Below are 18,599 nucleotides of genomic sequence, written 5' to 3'. Positions count from 1 at the left end.
AGGTGCTATATTTTGTCCTACATACCAGTCATCATCGTAACCGCTGGCCTTCATATGAACCTTTTCAGCTTAGTGAGGAATTGCACCTCTGTCCTCTCATAAAATCATCACAACGATTCTATGACAGCGATAGGGCAAGTACCAATATACCTATTATTTGGATGAGGAAATTCAACTATAAGCAACATTCGACGAAAACACACAGCGGGGAGAGGGGCTGATTCTGACTGTGGAGACCAGGAAGAGCTTCGTGGTGGGGATGGCATTAGAAAGGAGTCTTGAAAAATGAGGAGTGTCCAGAGGAGTGGAAGCAATAATTCCAGCTTTCCGGAACAGCATGAGCAGAAGTCAGGAGTCTTGGGAAGTGTGTGCTATGCCTTGAATTAGAGGCTGGTGCCCAGTCCCAGTGGGTCTTGAACTAGCACCTCTACCTAGCAAGGCATTTATTATCTGTGATCTTAGGGTGGGGTCCCCAGAAGCAGACCCTAAGATAAGGATGCATGCGAATGTGACTGTCCAACAGTGGAGAAAAGATGCAATGGCCACCGTAGTGAGGAAGTATTTTATGACCGACCAATGAAGCAGGCCAACTCCAACTCTAAATATAACAGAATTTATTATAGGACCATTTACTTACAGGAAGATTGGGTCAGGGCGGAAGAGTTGACCCAGCAATTCTGTGCGGGTTATTCTTCTCTGCCAGACCCTTGTTACAGTACTTTTTTATAGTATAACTTGGGTACTAATGATTGACGAGACAAAGGGACAAAGAATGCTGTAACGCCAGGGGCCATCCCTCCTGATGGCCGATAGTCGATACTGTTACCAGTTTGATATTTATCTTGGTTGTCATGCCATTCCAGCTGTTGCTAACAAAAATATTTATGGCTACATCTTAACAGCCATAGATAATCATCAACTAGCAGACTTGGATAGGCTTGGTAAGGACAGTGAAAGTGGTCAGAGGTCACAGCATGAAAAAAATCCGGGACGCAGAGGTGGAGCTGGTTTTGTTCACATCTACATCTATACAGTGATGGATTAGGCAGTATTTGCAGGAAAAAATCAGTAGTGAATTGGGACCTGGAAGATGGCCAAGCCAAGCAAGATGACCAAAGTCCCCAAGATGCAAACTTGACTCAGTCCCACCAGACATTCTAGACACAGTGTCCACCTAAGGGACCCCAAGTGTGGTCCTGGACCAGTAAGTAGCATCAGCAATTACCAGGGAACTTGTGGAAAATGCAGAATCTCAACCCCAGAGCAAATGCTGAATTAGCTCCCCAGGTCTTGTTATGATGGTCTAGGTTACATCTCAGAGTTGCCCCCATGACGGCACAAGGGAACTGGACCTGAAATATTTATACACCTTGCACCTGTCAGTCATAGATTAAGGGTTGCCCCCCAGGGGCTGTAAATTCCCAGGTATTGCTGGCTTTCCATAGAGTAGGTGCAGATTCCAGAAGGACAGCCCTCCAACCAAGAGGCTTGATGTTGGAACTGGAAGCTCACGTGAAGGAACATAGTGAAGGCTCCAGGGTGTGTGAGCAGAGCTCATAGGGTCTGGTCCACCAGCCGGCCCAACGCAAACACAGATACATGGCCACATCATTTAGCCCAGCACCTGTGGCCACAAAATCTCTGGGGGAGTCAACCGGGAAGGGTGTTAAGGCTGTGGAGAAAGAGTCCCACTGAAAACTAAGTCACTTATCTCCAGATTCATTCTAGGGAAAGTTTTATTACTCCCTGACACCAGGTGTTAACAAAGGGTTCTAAGTAGAGTTAAGTAAGGTTTCCCCTCTTTAAACAAACAGATAAAACATCTTTGTAATGAAAACATTAACATGTAAATGGATACCATTAATGGAGTTCCAAATGAGTTAGTTCTATCAAGTAGGTTAATATGTCCCTGAAACCCAGGGTGAACTCAGTCGCTTAGCAAACTCCTGCCTTGTGGACCATTGTGGTGAGCAATGCTTCTTGAACAAAGGCCAGTTCATGAAAATAAAAAATTTGTATAAGCAGAGTTTTTTTTCCATTCAGTCCAAAAATAGATATAGTGAATCCCAGAGAGAGAGAGACAGAGAGAGAGAGAGACAGAGAGAGAGAGATCTAGTCAGCCATGTGATCTCAAGAGTAAACCACTGTTACTCTATAGTGGATTCATCATATTAGGTGATTTGACCCAACTGTAGGCTAATATAAGTGTTCTGAGCATGTTTAAGGCAGGCTAGGCTAAGCTGTGATGTTCTGTAAGTTAGGTATATTAAATGCATTTTCGACTTACGATATTTTCAACTTACAGTGGGTTTATAGGACATAACTCCATCATAACTTGAGGAGCAACTATAAACCCATCAACACAATCAAGATAATACAATCATCCCTCGGTACAGGTGGGCAGGGATTGGTTGCAGGATCCCTGTGGGTACCAAAACCTGCAGATGCTCAAGTCCCTTATATAAAATAGCATAGTATTTGCATATAACCTATGCTTATCCTCCCATATACTTTAAATCATCTCTAGATTACTTGTAAGAACTAATGCAATGTACATGCTATGTAAATAGTTGTTATACTGTATTGTTTAGGGAATAAGGACAAGAAAAGAAAAGTCTGTATGTGTTCAGTACAGATGCAGCCATCGTAGGGCTAATTACAACAGTACATGTCAGCAACATAAGATTTTTCTATCTGAGGTTGGTTGAATCCATGGATGCAGAACGTGCAGATAGGGAGGTTCAACTGTAAATGTTTCTATCACCTCCCCAAGTTTCCTCACATCCCTTTGTAATCCATCCCTCTTTACATCTGCATCCCTAGGGGACAACTGACCTGGTTTCTGTCACTATACATTAATTTGCATTTGCTACAATTTTATAGAAATGGAATCATACAGTATGTTCTCTTTTCTAACTGACTTCTTTAACTGAGCACAATAATTTTTAGACTTCTCCATATTGTTGCACAGATCAACTAGATACTTATTACTTTTGGTAGCTTTTTTGTAAATTCTTTAGTCTTCTACATAGATGATTATATGTATGAATAAAGTCAGTTTTACCTCTTACTTTCCAACTTATATGCCATTTATTTATATAGTCTTATTGCACTAGCTAAGACCTCCATTACAATGCTGAATAGAAGTGGTAAGAGCAGACGTTCTTGCTTTGTCCTTGATCTTAAGGGAAAATCATTCACTCTTTCACCATTATTGTTCAAGTCTTCTGTAACCTCACTGATTTTCTGTCTTCATACTGTACTCGTTATTGAGAATAGAGTATTATTATCCCCAACTATACCTGTGGCTTTGTCTATTTCTCCTTTCCATTCTATCAGTTTTTGCTTCCTGTATTTTGAAGGTGTGCTGTTAGATGTATAAACATTTATTATTATTATTATTATTATTATTATTATTATGTCCTTTAGGTGAATGGAACCCTTTAGCATTATGAAATGAATCTTTTTGTCCCTGGTAATATTCCTGGGCACCCTAGTTCTGACTCTTTGTTTTCTGTTTTTAGTGGTTGCTCTAAAACAGGGGTGTCCAAACTTTTTTCAACGTTTTTTCACCAAGGGCCATATGCGGTAAAATACACAAACAGCCGGGCCACTCATTCGAGGTGAAGTACGTATTGCCTCACCTGGTTTATTTAAGTAAACTAAATATATTTTTGGAATTTGCTGCGGGCCAATAAAAAATGGATTGCAGGCCGCAGTTGGCCCGCGGGCCGCAGTTTGGACACCCCTGGTTTAGAGCATGGTTTCTCAACTCTGACACTATTAGCATCTTGGGCTAGATAACTATTTGCCATAGGATGCTGTCCTGTGCGCTGAAGGATGTTTAACACCATCCTCGACCTCTACCCACTGGATGCCAGTAGCATCCCTCCCCACAGTGTGACAAATATCCCAAGGGCAGGCAACTCTAGAACCACAGCTCTAGAATTTATAGTAAAATCTTTAATTTATTGCAGTTTATCTTTAAGCAAATATTATACCACTGCATTTATAATATAAGAAACTTACAAAAGTATACTTACATCTCCCTCAATCAATCTTAGTGCCATTTTTGAGAAAAATATTTGTCTTTACTCCTATATTCCTTATATAAATTCGAATATCCATCTGGTATCATTTTATTTTTGGTTTAATGGACTTACTTTTACATTTCCTGTGGTAGTTGCCTGCTAGTGATGAATTCTGTCATCATTTGTACATTTGGAAAAAAAAACGTCTTTGGATTACTTTTGTTTTTGAAATATATTTTTCCCTGGATATAGAATTTTGGGTTAACAGTTTCTTTCTTTCAGTACTTTAAAGCTATAACTCCACTGTCTTTTGTTTTTCATTGTTCCTGAGAAGTCTGCTTTCATGGTACTCTTTGTTCCTCTCCATACAATGTGGTTTTTTTGCTCTGACTTTATTTGAAATTTTCTCTTTATCACTACTTTTTAGCCGTTTAATTATGATGTGCTTTGATGTAGTTTTCTATGTGTTTCTTATGTTTGTGGTTCATTGATTTCTTTGCATCTATAGGTTTGTAATTTCCAAAAAAAATTTAAAATTCTGGCCTTTATTTCTTCAAATATTTTTTTCTCTCCTTTCCTTCCTTCTAGGACTCTAATTACATGAACAGTAGATCATGTGGGATTTCATCCCACAGCTCACTGATATGCCATTATTTTTATTTTGTCTTTTCTCTCTGTATTTCCTTCTGGATAGTTTCTGTTGCTAAGTCTTCAGGTCACTGATCTTTTTTTCTGCAGTGTCTAATCAGCTATGAATTCCATCCACTGTATTTTTCATCAAAGGTATCATATTTTTCATCTCTTAAATTTTGCTTTAGGTCTTCTTGATACCTCCCATGTCTCTCTTTATCATGCTCTTTCCTCTACCTTCTTGAACAAATGTTGTATGTATATATCAGCTGTTTTAACATCCTTATCTACAAATCTGATCATCTCTTTAATTTTGGATATGTTTTTGTTGATTGATTTTCCTCATTATTATAGGTCATAACTGGGTTTGTTTCTTTGTTTTGTTTTCGTTTTTTAATTAGTTTCAGGTGTACAAAACAATGCAATAGTTAGACATTTCACCCCTCACAAAGCGATAACTCCCCTCCCCCAATCTATTGCCCCTCTGACATCGTGTATCACTATTACAATTCCATAGATTCTATTCCCTATGCTGTACTCCATTCCCATTACTATATATATATATTAAATTATAGTTGACATACAATACTATTCAACTTCAGCTTCAGGTGTACAGTGCAGTGGTCAAGCATCTACACTGTCCATGAAGTGGTCTCCCTAATAAGACATGTTTGGGTTTGTTTCTTTGAATGCCTGATAATTTTTTATTGGATGTCAGGCATTGTGAATTTTATGGTGTTGAGTGTTGTCATTTTTCAATTCCTTTGAATGTCTGGGGCCTCCTGGGATGCAGTTAAATTACTTGGAAACAATTTTGATGCTTTAGAACAGGAATCAGCAAAGTGTATTCTGCATGCAAAATCCAGCCTACTTTCTGTTTTTGTAAATGCAATTTTAATGGAACACAGTCACCAGTTCCACCCATTTACTTATGTGTGGTCTGTGGCTCCCTTTGCATGACAACAGAAGACTTAAGTAATGAAGACAGAGACCGTATGGCCTTCAGAGCCTAAAATATTTATTACTGGCCCTTTACAGAAAATGTTTGTCAACCCCTGCTCCTCTAGAGGCTTGGTTTTAAGATTTATCAGGTGGGTCCAGGACAGCCCTAGTCTATGGTTAATTTGTCTCCACTGCTGAAGCAATACCCTTCTGACGACTGTGAGGTGCTGGGTGTATTGCAATATTATTGCACTCTGGCTGTTAGAAACACATAGTATTCCTGGTCCTGCTTGATCTCAGGGATTATTCTGGCTGTGGTGGTCCTTTCTGTCAGCTTTGGTAGTTCCCTCGTACACATGCACTCATCAGTACTCAATGAAGCCTCAAGGGAGATTTTCCACAGACCACCAGAGCTGTTTCTCCATAACAACATTATGTCTTAGGTTTTCAGCACCATGAATTCTAGCTGTTTGCTCCTCCCGAATTTTCAACTCTGCCGGTTTAACTCAAGAAGACTGACTGGCTCTATTAGGGTTCTTCCTCTCTTGACCACAGTCTAGAAACTGTCCTGGCAGTAACATGGGGCGATTGTGGGGCTCACCTGGCTTGTTGCCCTTCACTTAGGGAGCACTGTCATATAGTCCAACGTCTGAAAAATGTTCTCATTCTTATGTGAACTAAAGAATGTATTGTTTGTTGGAGTGGCCAGTTAGCTCAGTAGGTTAGAGAGCTATGCTCATAACACCAGGTTTGCTGATTCGATCCCCGCATGGGCCACTGTGAGCTGCACCCTCCACAGCTAGATTGAAACAGCTACTTGACTTGGAGCTGATGGGTCCTGGGAAAACACACTAAAAAATAAATAAATAAATAAATAAATAAATAAATAAATAAATAAATAAATAAATAAATACGGTTTGAGCCAAGTTGAGTTGGTTTTTCTGTGATGTGCAGCCCCAAACTCCCTAACTGACACAGTCGTCCAAGAGGATGGGCTGCCAGTTTTATGGAGAATATACGTATTATCCCTGGGAACCCTGAAAAGCCATGTCATGAAGGAGCTAGTGGAACCAACAAACAAAGCCCATTCAGAAACTTAAAGCAACATGCTGTTCCAGGAAGGGGATGTTTCAAAAGAATAGAGTCAATTTTTACCAACGCCGGTGGGCGGCATTACAGGCAAGGCATGTTTAATTGGATTTCCATTTAGACTTTTATTATTGTTGTTCTGTTTTAATAAGGGATTCCAGTGAAGGTGCCAGAGGACTGGAATCGAATAAATCTTTGGGGCAAGTTTCTGTGTTATTAGTACTGAAGAGTGGCGGGAGTTGATTGCTCCTGTTATATTGAACGAAGTCCTCGGCCTAACGAATACACCACGTTTGCTTATATTAAGCAGATGCTGAGTTCCATGCAAATTTCTACTGCCTCCTAGGAGCCATAAGTTCCAGAAGCTACATACCCTCTGTTTGAAAGAGGACTGCCTTATTGTCCTAAAGATACTGTTGAATTGTAACCAGCAAGGCTACAGGTCCCGTTGGTCGGTACTTAGGGATAATTAGCTGATCTGGGGGTGGCACTGGGTACTTTCCACAGAGAGGCCAGAGGCTGATGGGATACAGGGAGGTGTGTCAAAAGGATAGCAAAGGATGCGAGTTGAAGGTGGGACCTCAGGAGAAGTTTGAGGCTTTAAATGAAAAGGGGTCAGAGCAAGCAACAGGGCACAGGGTGAAAGGTCACGATGTGAGGCGCAGATTGGGCAGTCACATTTGGGATGTACCGTGAAGGGCACAGAGGACCAGAAATGTATACCTCTGGGAGCGTACCACATGTCATAGAGAAAGTTCTGTGTTGCAGGAATAGGACTGGGGGCCCCAGTCCTTCCCTCCAAAGTCTCCGACAGCAGCATTTTGAGGAAATGTAAGGCATTCATGACTTTTCCCACTTCCAGCACGTTCTCTCATAGGCGATGCCTTTCTAGCCTGAGAGGTTCCAGATGGAGAGTTTTTACGATGGATACTTAGGAGGACACGTTCTTCCGTGTCCATATGATGGTTGATGAGGAATTGAGCTTGGAAGCAGGACACCTTGATTCTGCTTTTATACCATCTGGGTCACTAGATAGCCAGGTGGATTTGGACAAGTCACTTTAACCTCCTGATACATCAATTCCTCTTCTCTAAAATGAAGGGGTTAGGCTGTACGGCTCAGTGGTAGTAATGGACTCCTGTAACTCAGCACTACTTACTGCACCAGTTGCCAGCGTAGACGTTTCTCATACAATGCCCCAGTCTTCAAAATAGCCTGTGACACTGATGTTATCGTTGTTAGCTCAATTTGTCTGATGAAGAAACTTAAGCTCAGAGACTTTAAGGATGAGCCCAAATTTGCACAGCTAGGAAGTGAGAGAGCCAGGATTCCGTGGTAGGTCTCAATTCCAAAACCATGGGCTCCCTTCAACCATAACCAATTCTGATTTTGCAAAGTCTGACTGAACATACGCAGTTAGAATGCAAATCTTGAAATTTGAGGTAAGCCATAGGAAAACAGAGCAGGAGGGTGTGAAGGGTGTCCTGTTGTTCTGTTACTGCTCTAACCAGGGCTTGATGGAGAAGTGCTGATGGAAGAGTATCATGGATCCAATAAGTGCCTTTTAGTTTGAGTCCTTCTCATGCCAATTTTGCAATAAAAACAGGTACAGTGTCTCTGGTCTTTTTTGAGGAGTTCGAAATGACCTTTGCTGCTGAAAATTCTAGGGGTCTCCGTAGGTAAGAAAATCCGTTTAAAATCAGTACCCTTTTTCTAAAGTTAAGGTCTCTCAAATTATGCATTCCTTTCATGCATCAGCAACTTTGGAGTCCAGCAATTAATTATTGTAATGTTAAAGGTCTTTTCTGTTTATGATACATGCTCGTGTTCTGCAGGCTTATTATGAAGTGTAATTTTTTTCATTAACTCCCTTCATATTCATTATTTGCACTCTATTATATCTTAGTTGATCATTTATATAACATTTGAAAGTAATAAAACTGGTTTTCATTAAAATCATTCTATGATTCCAACATTTTGCTAAGGTTAATAAAAAGCTTTTTTTGCAAAGAGGAGAAAGTAAAGGTTTCCATAAGACCAGGTGTAGTTCACCCTGAATAATATGGGGGTTAGGGATGGCAACCCCCCCACCACGCAATTGAAAATCCATGTATAACTTTTGACTCCCCCCAAAACTTAACTACTAACAGCCTACTGTTGACCAGAAGCCTTACTAATGACAGAAACAGTCAATTCACACATATTTTGCATGTTATATGCATTATATACTGTATTATTACAATAAAGTAAGCTCAAGAAAAGAAACTGTTGTTAAGAAAATCATAAAGACAAAATACATTTACAGTATTTACTGAAAAAAATCTGCATATAAGTGGACCCATGTAGTTCAAACCTGTGTTATTCAAGGGTGAATTATACTTTGAAAACCCACTACCAGTGTAGTGGTTACCCTTTGGAGTGAGGAGGCAAGTGGATTTCAAAGATGAACTTGGCTTCTTACCAGCTTTGTGGACTTGAGCATATTAGTTTCACTTCTCTGAGCATCAGTTTCTTGATCTGTAAAGTCAGGTTATGAAAATAATAGCTACCTCGTTGTTAATCAAAGTTGCGAAATGTTTGAATGAATGAACCAAAGAAACAATGAAAATTCACCAGGACACTCATGAATCAAAAATGTGGAACATTACTCTCCTTTCAGAAAAAAATCAACAGGAACCTGTCAGATTGATAAGAATATCACTGGAAAGCTAGGCAGGTTGAAAGAGAAAAAATGGGTCCCTTCTAGATCAGTAGCCTGTCACTGTATACTTCACAGGGTCAAGAGCAGAGATCCTGCAACTCATCCATGTAAATACAGTGGCTGAGGGTGAATAAAAAATGACCAGGATCTCAAGGAGATAATTTCAAAATGACCACTGTTTCCTTTATGGCTGTCTTTGTTGATACTGTCTTGTCCATTACGATAGAGACTTCTTGAATTTCAAATGTGTACTCGGCACAGACAGGGAAGAGAGTGAGGTACTAAAAAAGGACCCATGAAAATTATTTTCAGCTAATTATATTCTCTCATAATTGAGACACTGATTTTCCTGACAAGCAGTTCAGCCCAGGCTGGCACCTCCTGGTAACCTAGAACGGGAAAAAGTTTCAGATCACTGCACAGTAACAACCACCACCAGAGATGGCAGTGCTTCCAAGTCACACAACACTTTTCCACTTGTCGCATGTGGTTCTTACAGGAACCCTGAGAGAAAAGCAGGCAAGTCAATGGCAACTCAAGCTTTCCACATGCTCAGATCAAACATCTTGGCTTCCTCTTTCTTACAAAGCCCACATCCAACCTGCCAGCAAATCCCGTTGGCTGTTTCTTCCAAATACGCAGACTCTGACCCCTTCTCTACCACTGCCTCCCTGCTCCAGGCTATATCATCTCTTGCCTAGATGAGCGTAGCAACCTGCTGTCTCCCTATGTAAGCCTTGGACCTAAAATATTCCGTTCTCAGTGCAGAAGTCACTCTGGGATCTTTTTAAACACAAAGCAGATCCTGTCACTTCTTTGCTCAAAATTGCTTGTTAGTTTCCCATCTCATCGGGATTGAACATCAAAGTCACTGGAAGGTTCAACACAATCTGGTGATTAGTACCTTCTAATGTCAGCTCTTGCTACAGACCCATTCACTCAGCTTTAGTCACACGGGCTTCCTTGCTGTCCCTAGAGCAGGTTTGGGGTCTCCCCCCCCCCCCACAATGTTGTATCTTTAACACCTAGAACTATACCTGGCTCAATAAATAATTGTCTAATGTAGTGAGTTTTTTAAATGAGCTCTGGAATCAGACCACGTGGGTTTGCATTTCAGATCTGCCACTTACTAAGTGCCCCCGATTGGTCTCCTCACCTATGAAGTGGGAATAAGTGTGTCATAAGTGTCACCCAAATAGCTATGTCCACTCCCTGACCCCTGACACCTGTGAATGTGATCTTATTTGGAAATAGAGTCTTTGCAGATATGATTGACGTCAGGATCTCAGCTTGCTATGCTGGATTTAGGGTGGGTCCTACATCCAATGGCTGTTATCCTGAAGAAAAAGGAAAGGGAGATTTGAGACGCAGGGAGAAAGGCCATGCAGACAGAGATTGAAGTGATGCAGCCACAAGCCAAGAAAGGCCAGGAGCCACCAGAAGTAGGAAGAGGTAAAGAAGGACTCTCACTAGATCCCTCGGAGAGAGCCTGGCCCTGCCGACACCTTGATTTCAGATTTCTGGCCTCCAGAAGTATGAGAGAATCAACCAGTGTTGTTTAAAGCACCAAGTTCATGATAATTTGTTATGCCAACTTTAGAAAACTAACACAATAGGGTTGTTGAAAGGATTTAATGATCTTACCCACATAAAGAGCTTTATTATAAGCAGCTCTATAAGTGTTAGCTGTTAGTATGGTGCTAATTTTACAGGCAATGAAATCATTCTGCTGAGAGGCTACATGCCCTATCCAAAAGCTCACACCTGCTAAGTGGTAGATCAGGGATCAGAGCTCCCATAATATGGCTCCAGGTTCTGCCAAGCTGCCTGGCACTGTGACAGCAGATGGCACCTGGCTGATGGTTCTCTCAATTAAGTCTCTTCCAGCTCCTAATATTCTGTGAATTGGCCATATGCTTTTCAATAAAGGGGTTTTCCTATTTCCTCAGTCAACCAAAACTCCCCAGAGAGTCTCTGAATTGCTAAAGTAAATGTTCCAGATGTGAAACAGAGAACGCCCTGATGACCTCTCAGTTTGCGCACAGAGACCAGAAAGATCTGAGCATTTAGCCAACCAGACTTGCCTGACGGGGCCCCCACCTCCCCAGTGACACATGCGTTAAGTCTATGAGCTGGCTGCTTCACAGAACTACACACACGCGCGCACACACACACACACACACACACACGCATGCACGCACGGGCTCAGGAAATGGAAAATGTACCCAGATGTCCTTTAGAGTTAGGATTCTGGTCCATAGTAAGTAGCTTTATGAAGCATGGTTTCTAAACACGGGAGGGTCCCCAAATAGCTGAATGAATCTCCTAGTTGTGTTTTCCAGCAGAAATTTCCCCCGTAAATCAGCAAGCCCAAAATCATTACCACAGACTTACTGTGATTTCGGACCCAATGGGGGCTGGGGTGGTGGTGGAAGGTAGAGTGAGGGGGGGTCTTCGAATGAAACCGCAGTACTCCTTCCACCACCTCTCCAGGACTGGGTCCCAGGAAGGGGTGACGATGCTACTCCGTGTGGGTGCTGGTTCTGGCTTCCGGGCATGCTGGGAACAGAGGGATCCCGCGTGGGAGAGGAACCAGCAGGCATACAAGGCAAAGCTCCCCACCTCCATTCTGCTTCCTGGAGGTACCACCAGGTCCCCAGAACTCAGACCTGTGAGGCCTGGAGTGGGTGAAGGGAGTTGCTGAGCTCTGGCCGCTAACGATATTGCTAACAAAAGACCTCCTCTGACGGAGTACATCTTGCAAGAAAAGTGTGCCTCCTTAGGAAAGCTGGCTGCATGCCAGAGAATCGTGCTTGTCTGGCCGGTAGAGTCGGCTCACCCTGTCCTGATGGAGAAGTGGGGCTGGGGGTGGGGTCTGCCATCCCGAGATGCAGTGTACAGGACTTGAGAACCAAAGTACGACCACATCCTGAGGACAGCACCTCAGGCAGGCAGGAAACATTTCTAAGCCAGTGTCTGAGGCAAGTTCAGAAGCTGAAATAAGGAGCAAGAAGCATCGGGCAGAACAGTTGGGTGGTCAAGAGGTGGTCTGGATAGGGATGGGACGATGTGGGGACGCTCCCGGAGCCTGTGCTAAGATGTTCTCACAAAGTAGTTAAATCTGTGTGTTTTGGAGTCTCCCTGCGTGGATTCAAATACCAGTTATGCTACTTTGTAGCTTTATTAAGAGCAAAATTTCTGAGCAGTGCTGTGCCCTTGTTTACTTATCTGTAAATATGAAGTTTGCAGAGAAGATTGGGTGAGTTAATTCATAGATAGTACGCAGTGCCTGGCATATAACAAGGGCTCATTAAATACAGCTGTTTATTCTTATCCTTGTTATTATTGTGAGTGGATCTAGTAAAGGGATTGGGTGGGCGGGATGGGCGAGCTTTCTGAAGACTGACAGTCCTACTTTTTTGCCTAAACCTCTTGCTTCCTCTCCCCACTGTGGGCGACAGCAAAAAGCCACGACATGGAGAATACTTGCCAAGAAGGAGGACCAAGATGGAATAGTTAGTTAGGATGGTGATGGAGAAACAGGAAAGGAAGCAAATGTGCCAGGTGTTTGTGTCTTGAGCAATAGCTCAGTGATCTCAAGCTGCTTTTCTGAACGTTGGAAGGAAATAGAACCATTGTGGCCAAGTCCTGTTTCCAGGGAATTAGAATCAAAGGTCAAGATCCTATAGTACATCTTTCCATAGTTTCCTGGCCATTCCTTTCCAACTGTTGTTATTCCTTGGACAATATAAGGGGAGGCGAGGGTTCTTAAAATGAAGGTGGTCTTAACTGTTTGGCTAGAGAGACACGGGACGCGAGCAAAGAAACCTAAGGAATTGCAGGTAGATTGGAAGTGGTTGCAGATAAAACATTTCTGAAGGAACCTGGAATCAATTCCTACTTTCATTCCACAAATGCTCCCTGCACGTGTTAAAGGCCCACTTTGCCCTAGGAAGGCCACAGTGGTCCTGGCATCAAGGAGCCCCACCAAATGGAAAGGAAGAACCAGTCAACAAATGACTAAAAGGGGTGTGAGCCATGGTGAAAGGGTCATTTGAGCAGAGGAACTAACCCTGCAGCTATTTGTAATGAACTTTTACCATCAGCCGACCTGATTTCAACTTCTAGCCTCATCACGCATGAGCTCGGAACCTCATACTAACCTCTTAACGTTGCAGCCTCAGTTTCTTCACTGTAGTGTGTCACTGCTGCCTGTGGGATTGTCGAGAGGATGGTTTCAAATAACGTATAATGTCGCCCAATCTCTGGCACATCGTAGAGGTGCAACAAAAATATTTTCCCTTCCACTGGAGGGGGTCCAGAAAAGGCTTTATAATGGAGGGACCATTTATGCAGGTTCTGAAGGAAAAATAAGAGCTTGCCAGGTAGAGGGGGATTCATTTGGGGGATCTTTTCAACAGTATTGTGATTTCTGCCCGACTTTTCAGGAACCCATATGCCTACTGAATGACAGTGATTTTACAAAGCCAGACAAGTCTGGATTCCTTGTCTATCCAGAAAAGGATCTCTTTTTCTTTTTTTATGATTTGTACTTAATGGTTGTTTTGTGGTAGTTACAAAACGTCCTCTTACTGCCAGCAATGAATCTGCCAAAAATATCACAGGGGACATTCAGTGTGCCAGGAAACGGAAAAGAAGGCAGGAAACTGTTTCCTTTCATTAAAATGGAACGGCGTCTTGCAGGTGGAAAACTAGTTGAGCCCAAAGAAGAGGTAGTGGAGCCGCCAGTTGCACACCTGGGTCCCCGTCCCCATTCACGGCTGTGCACAGAGGTACTGAAACTGGGTGGACTGCATTGGACCCCAGGGACCCTTTAGTATCCAAGCCACTGATGAGCTTCCATTTTGAATGCACTTGTAATTCTGGCCAATATGGGGAAAGAAATAAGGGAAGGCTCTCTCTCAGGATGGGTGCTGGGCTGAGATCAGGAAAGAAAAGTCAGTAGTACCTTGGGTGTGACAACCCCTCGTGATGGGTCTGGGCACTGCCGCAGGGAGGCTGGAAGGGAAGTGGGGCCACACGGACGTGAGCTGGTCTGCTCACTCATGTCTGTGTGTGTGCACATGCAAATCTGCACTCATGTACACACACGGAGCCTCTCCTCCCCACCGTGGGGCCGCCTCTGCTGTCCCAGAATGAGCACTGGAAACCGGTCTCCACTAGTTGGTGTAGAGGAGCAGATGGGAAGGTGGACACCTGTCTGCTGTTCTCCTGTAACTCAGCCCATGCCTCCCAGCTCAAGCTGTGCCCTCTGTCTGCACTCCCCCTAGCCCCTTGCCATCTTCGGTCCTGAGATCAAGACTCAATTCAAATGCCACTGCCCCTGTTAACTGTAAGATCCAAAATATGGCCTTGTTCACCCTTCTGCCCCGGGTAGCCCAGTAACCTGACATATAGTATTTGCTCAATAAATATTTGTTGAACAAATAGCAAACCTAGTCTTTTCTAGCTCCATTTCCCCTGAAGGGGGTTCTCCACTTGTAATTTCTCAGCTCCACATCACAAGGCTGTTTACATGTCTCCCCACCTAGGGGCTCTTAGCCTAGGGTCCATGGCTAATCTTCCAGGGAATCCAGGAACCTCCTGAATTGTACACAGAGAATGCGTGCATGTGTGTGTGTGTGTGTGCGCGCGCGTGTATGTGTGTGCGTGCATGCACACGCACACCTACAGGCATCTTTTTCTGGAAAGAAGGTCTCAGCTTTGATCAGGTTCTTACAGAGCCTGGGACAGGAATAAGGACCTAGACTCGTCTGCCGAGGACTATACAGGACCGCATTTGAGGCCAGATCCTGCCTAGCACAATGGCTGGTGCACAGTAGGTCCCGGAGATGTGTTCGTTGAGTGAGGGAGGCGGTGACCCTCAGGCCCTGGCCTGCGTCTGCACCGTGACCAGATTCCCAAACCCTGATGCCGGCAGTCCCAGCCCCCAAGGCTGAGGGATTTGGGCATTTCAGAAGAGAGCACAAGAGCAGGTGTCTCACTGGTGCATCTCTCCTACCACTACGTCAGCTGATGGGAGACCACTGTGTCTCAGCAACCCGAGCAGAATGCCGGTCACATAGCCCAGTTTTCCTGAATGAAGCCAGGGGGCCCCACCGCCAGCTCACCTCACCACCTCCTGGCTTTGTCCACGTCTTAGTCTGTTCAGGCTGCTACAACCAAATACCATAGACCATGGCTTCTAAACAACAGACGTTTATTTCTCACAGGTCTGTAATGTGGGGAGTCCAAAATCAAGGCGCTGGCAGATTCAGTGTCTGGTGAGGCCCACTTCCTCGTTCACAGATGACACCTTCTCGCTGTGTCCTCCCGTGGTGGAAGCAGCAATGATACTCTCTGGGGTCCCCTTTATAGAATCACTGCTCCCATTCATGGGAGTAGGGCCCCACCCTTATGACCCCAGCATCTCCCAAAGGTCCCACCTCCTAAAGCATCCCACTGGGCATTAGGTTCCAATATAGGAATTGTATAGCAGTCTACCACCTTGATTTGTTGTGTTTGGTGTCCCCTCTATCTGATGGCAGATGGCAACCCCCCCGCCCCCCAGGACCGTTTTTCCTACTTCCTTTGGCCAAGGTCACGTCCATGTCCCTCACCATCGCAATTCTCTTTCTTGTGTGTTTCCTGTGTTTATAGCAACGGCTCTCTTTACCCAGGAACATGGGAGCCCCTTTTTTCATATGAGGGCTCCCGGATTTCTGGAGGTCCATACACTATAAAATAAGCACTGCAAAATCTGTCTTTGGTTCTCAATTAACTCAATGTGTTAGGCAGGTTGAAGGCTAGTGGGGCACAGGGGGTGCCTCTGCATGGCAGGGGACTTCCCTCACCAGAGCACCGTCCTTGCACTGGAGGAATTGCAGTGGGGCTCACAAGGTGATTATTACCAGAAATCTCATTGCACTTATGGATGCAAGCTGTCCCCAGCCAGCCATATCCTCAGTCATGGAACAAAGGCATTCAGATTCGTAACTGACTAGATCAGATGCATTGGTGTGGGTCTTGCTGCAAATCCATTTACTGTTTTCTCTCTGTCCCCTGTGCCTCTCGGGTGAGCCTGGCTGGGGCTCATGAAGTCATGAAAAGATGGCATTCAGACTATGTGTCCCTGAGCCTCAGTTTCCGCAGCTGTGAAATTGGGGACAATGCTTGCTCAGCCTACATCGCTGAATTGTCATCCAGATCAAAAGACGTAATAGGTTCTTTCACCCTTCTTCAACAAGTCCTTACCAATCACCTATGTGCCAGGCTCTGCAGGTAGAAAGGGAAATGAGATATGTCCCCAGCCCTCAAAGAGCTCACAGTCTAATGGGGGACACAGACAGATACTCAGTTTCAATGCAATGTGGAACGTACTAGAACCCTACAGGGAAGCCTACAGGATGCCAGTCGTGAAAAGTTTAAAAGGGAGACCGACCTCTCAGAACAGGAGCAGGGACCTGAAGGATGAAAAAATTGTAGAGAAGAACAGATAAAGGACTTTCCCTGAAGGGGAAACTGTCTATGCAGAGGCCAGGAGATAAGAATATGGCATCTTCCTAGTGGTTGCAGCGTGCTCGGGTTACAGTAGGAGGCAGAGAGACGATTGGGGAGGTGAGCCGGGACGGGGTTACAGAAGGGTGTGCCAAAATCAAGCTTCTCCCAGAAAACAATGGGGAGGGACTTTGCGTAGAGGCATAAAATATTCAGACATATATTTTAGAAAGGTCACTCTCGGCTGCGAGGTGGAGAATACATTGGAACGGCAAGACTGAGAGCACCAAGAAACGGAGCCGTCCAGGGAAGAGGTGAGGGGGTCTGAGTGGAGAGGGCAGCAGCAGAGATGGAGGGAGGGAGTGGATTCCCCAGACACTAGGGAGGCAGCAGCAACTGGTCTTGGGGAATGAATGAGAAAGCTTTTACAGGCTGAAAAGAGCTGCTTCTCTAGTGGGAGAGCTGTTGTTCTCAATGTGGGAGCCACATGAAGTCATTTCAACCTGCTGCAGGCGCCACACCTTCTACCTGGGGGGAAAAAAAGCTTTTCCTCCTATTTGTGAATTCTTTTATCTCCATAGTCCTACGAAGGCAAAATAATTAAATCACAGTAAAGCAAAAAGGAGTGCTTTTAAAACTAAAGTGACAGTACCTCAGGACTATCTTTGGAAGTTGGGGGACACAAAGTACCCACACGACTTGCCTTATGCCAACAACTACTTGGACAAAGTGCCTAGAAATGTCCCCTACAGAGATCGGGGGAGGGGGGAAATGTATTTCAGGCTAGATCAGATCTTGGGTTGAAACTGCAAAGCATCAGTTTCAGAGAGTGAGATTTTGCAAAAAAAAAAAAAAAAAATGCGTAATCAGTATCAATTTAATAGGCCACTTTAGCAGTAGAAGAAGAAATGTTGATATTCTATGTCGGCTATTTTTTAATCACCAGAGTACTTAGCTTTATGTAAGCCATCTCATATTCATTAGAAATAAGAGTACTTTCATTCTATTGCTTAGGGTTTAAATGCTGGTAAAGAAAGCTCCATTTTTGGCAGGAGTGGGGGGTGGGCGGGGAGCACGCAGAGGGCAGGATTCATCCATAACGGCGAAGACATCAGGGTCGGTATGGTGCTTGGTGGCTGTGTCAGTCAGAATGGCCTGGGTTATGCTGTGTAAGAAACAACCCCCACACTGCAGTGGCTTAGCACAACACGGATTCATTTCTGGCTTATGTTATGTGTCCAACGTGGATCGACAGCAGGTCACTCAGGGACCCAGGCTCCATCTCCACATGAGCTTCCATTGTTCCCAGGGCAGGGGGAGGGCATAGGTGCTCTGACTGTGAAAGTGTCCTCCCTACAGTGACACATGCTGCTCTCCCTGGCTGGGCAATGCAAGTCACATATGGCCTGAAGTCATATTGCAGGGGAGTGCAATCCACCCTACTGTGTCCCTGCGGGGAGGAGGATGTCTGTGGACGGTCCCAGTGACTACACAGTGGCAGCAAAGCCATTGAGTCCTTTGCACCCCCACTAAGATACGAGCTCCCCAAGGGCAGGGGCCGTATCTTATTAATCTTGGTATCCAGCATGAATGCGGCATCGCTCACAGAATCAACGTTGGTGAGCTTTTGACAAACGAATGAATTGATACATGGATTTGATTTTCAGAACTTGTGGAGATTTCCTACATGAGTGAATCCTGGGAGGTCT

General features: G+C 44.2%; 1 protein-coding gene across 5 annotated transcripts in view; it reads left to right on the top strand.

Annotated features, from left to right (window-relative positions):
- The window catches only part of ASIC2 (acid sensing ion channel subunit 2), a 965,493-nt gene that overhangs the window by 810,605 nt on the left and 136,289 nt on the right, over nt 1–18,599 (top strand). The gene's annotated exons all lie outside the window — the stretch shown is intronic.

This window comes from Rhinolophus sinicus, chromosome 12, assembly GCF_057876585.1.
Source record: "Rhinolophus sinicus isolate RSI-liver-muscle chromosome 12, RSI-T2T, whole genome shotgun sequence".
Taxonomy (NCBI): Eukaryota; Metazoa; Chordata; class Mammalia; order Chiroptera; family Rhinolophidae; genus Rhinolophus; species Rhinolophus sinicus.
This window is presented reverse-complemented; position numbering and strand designations above follow the sequence as displayed.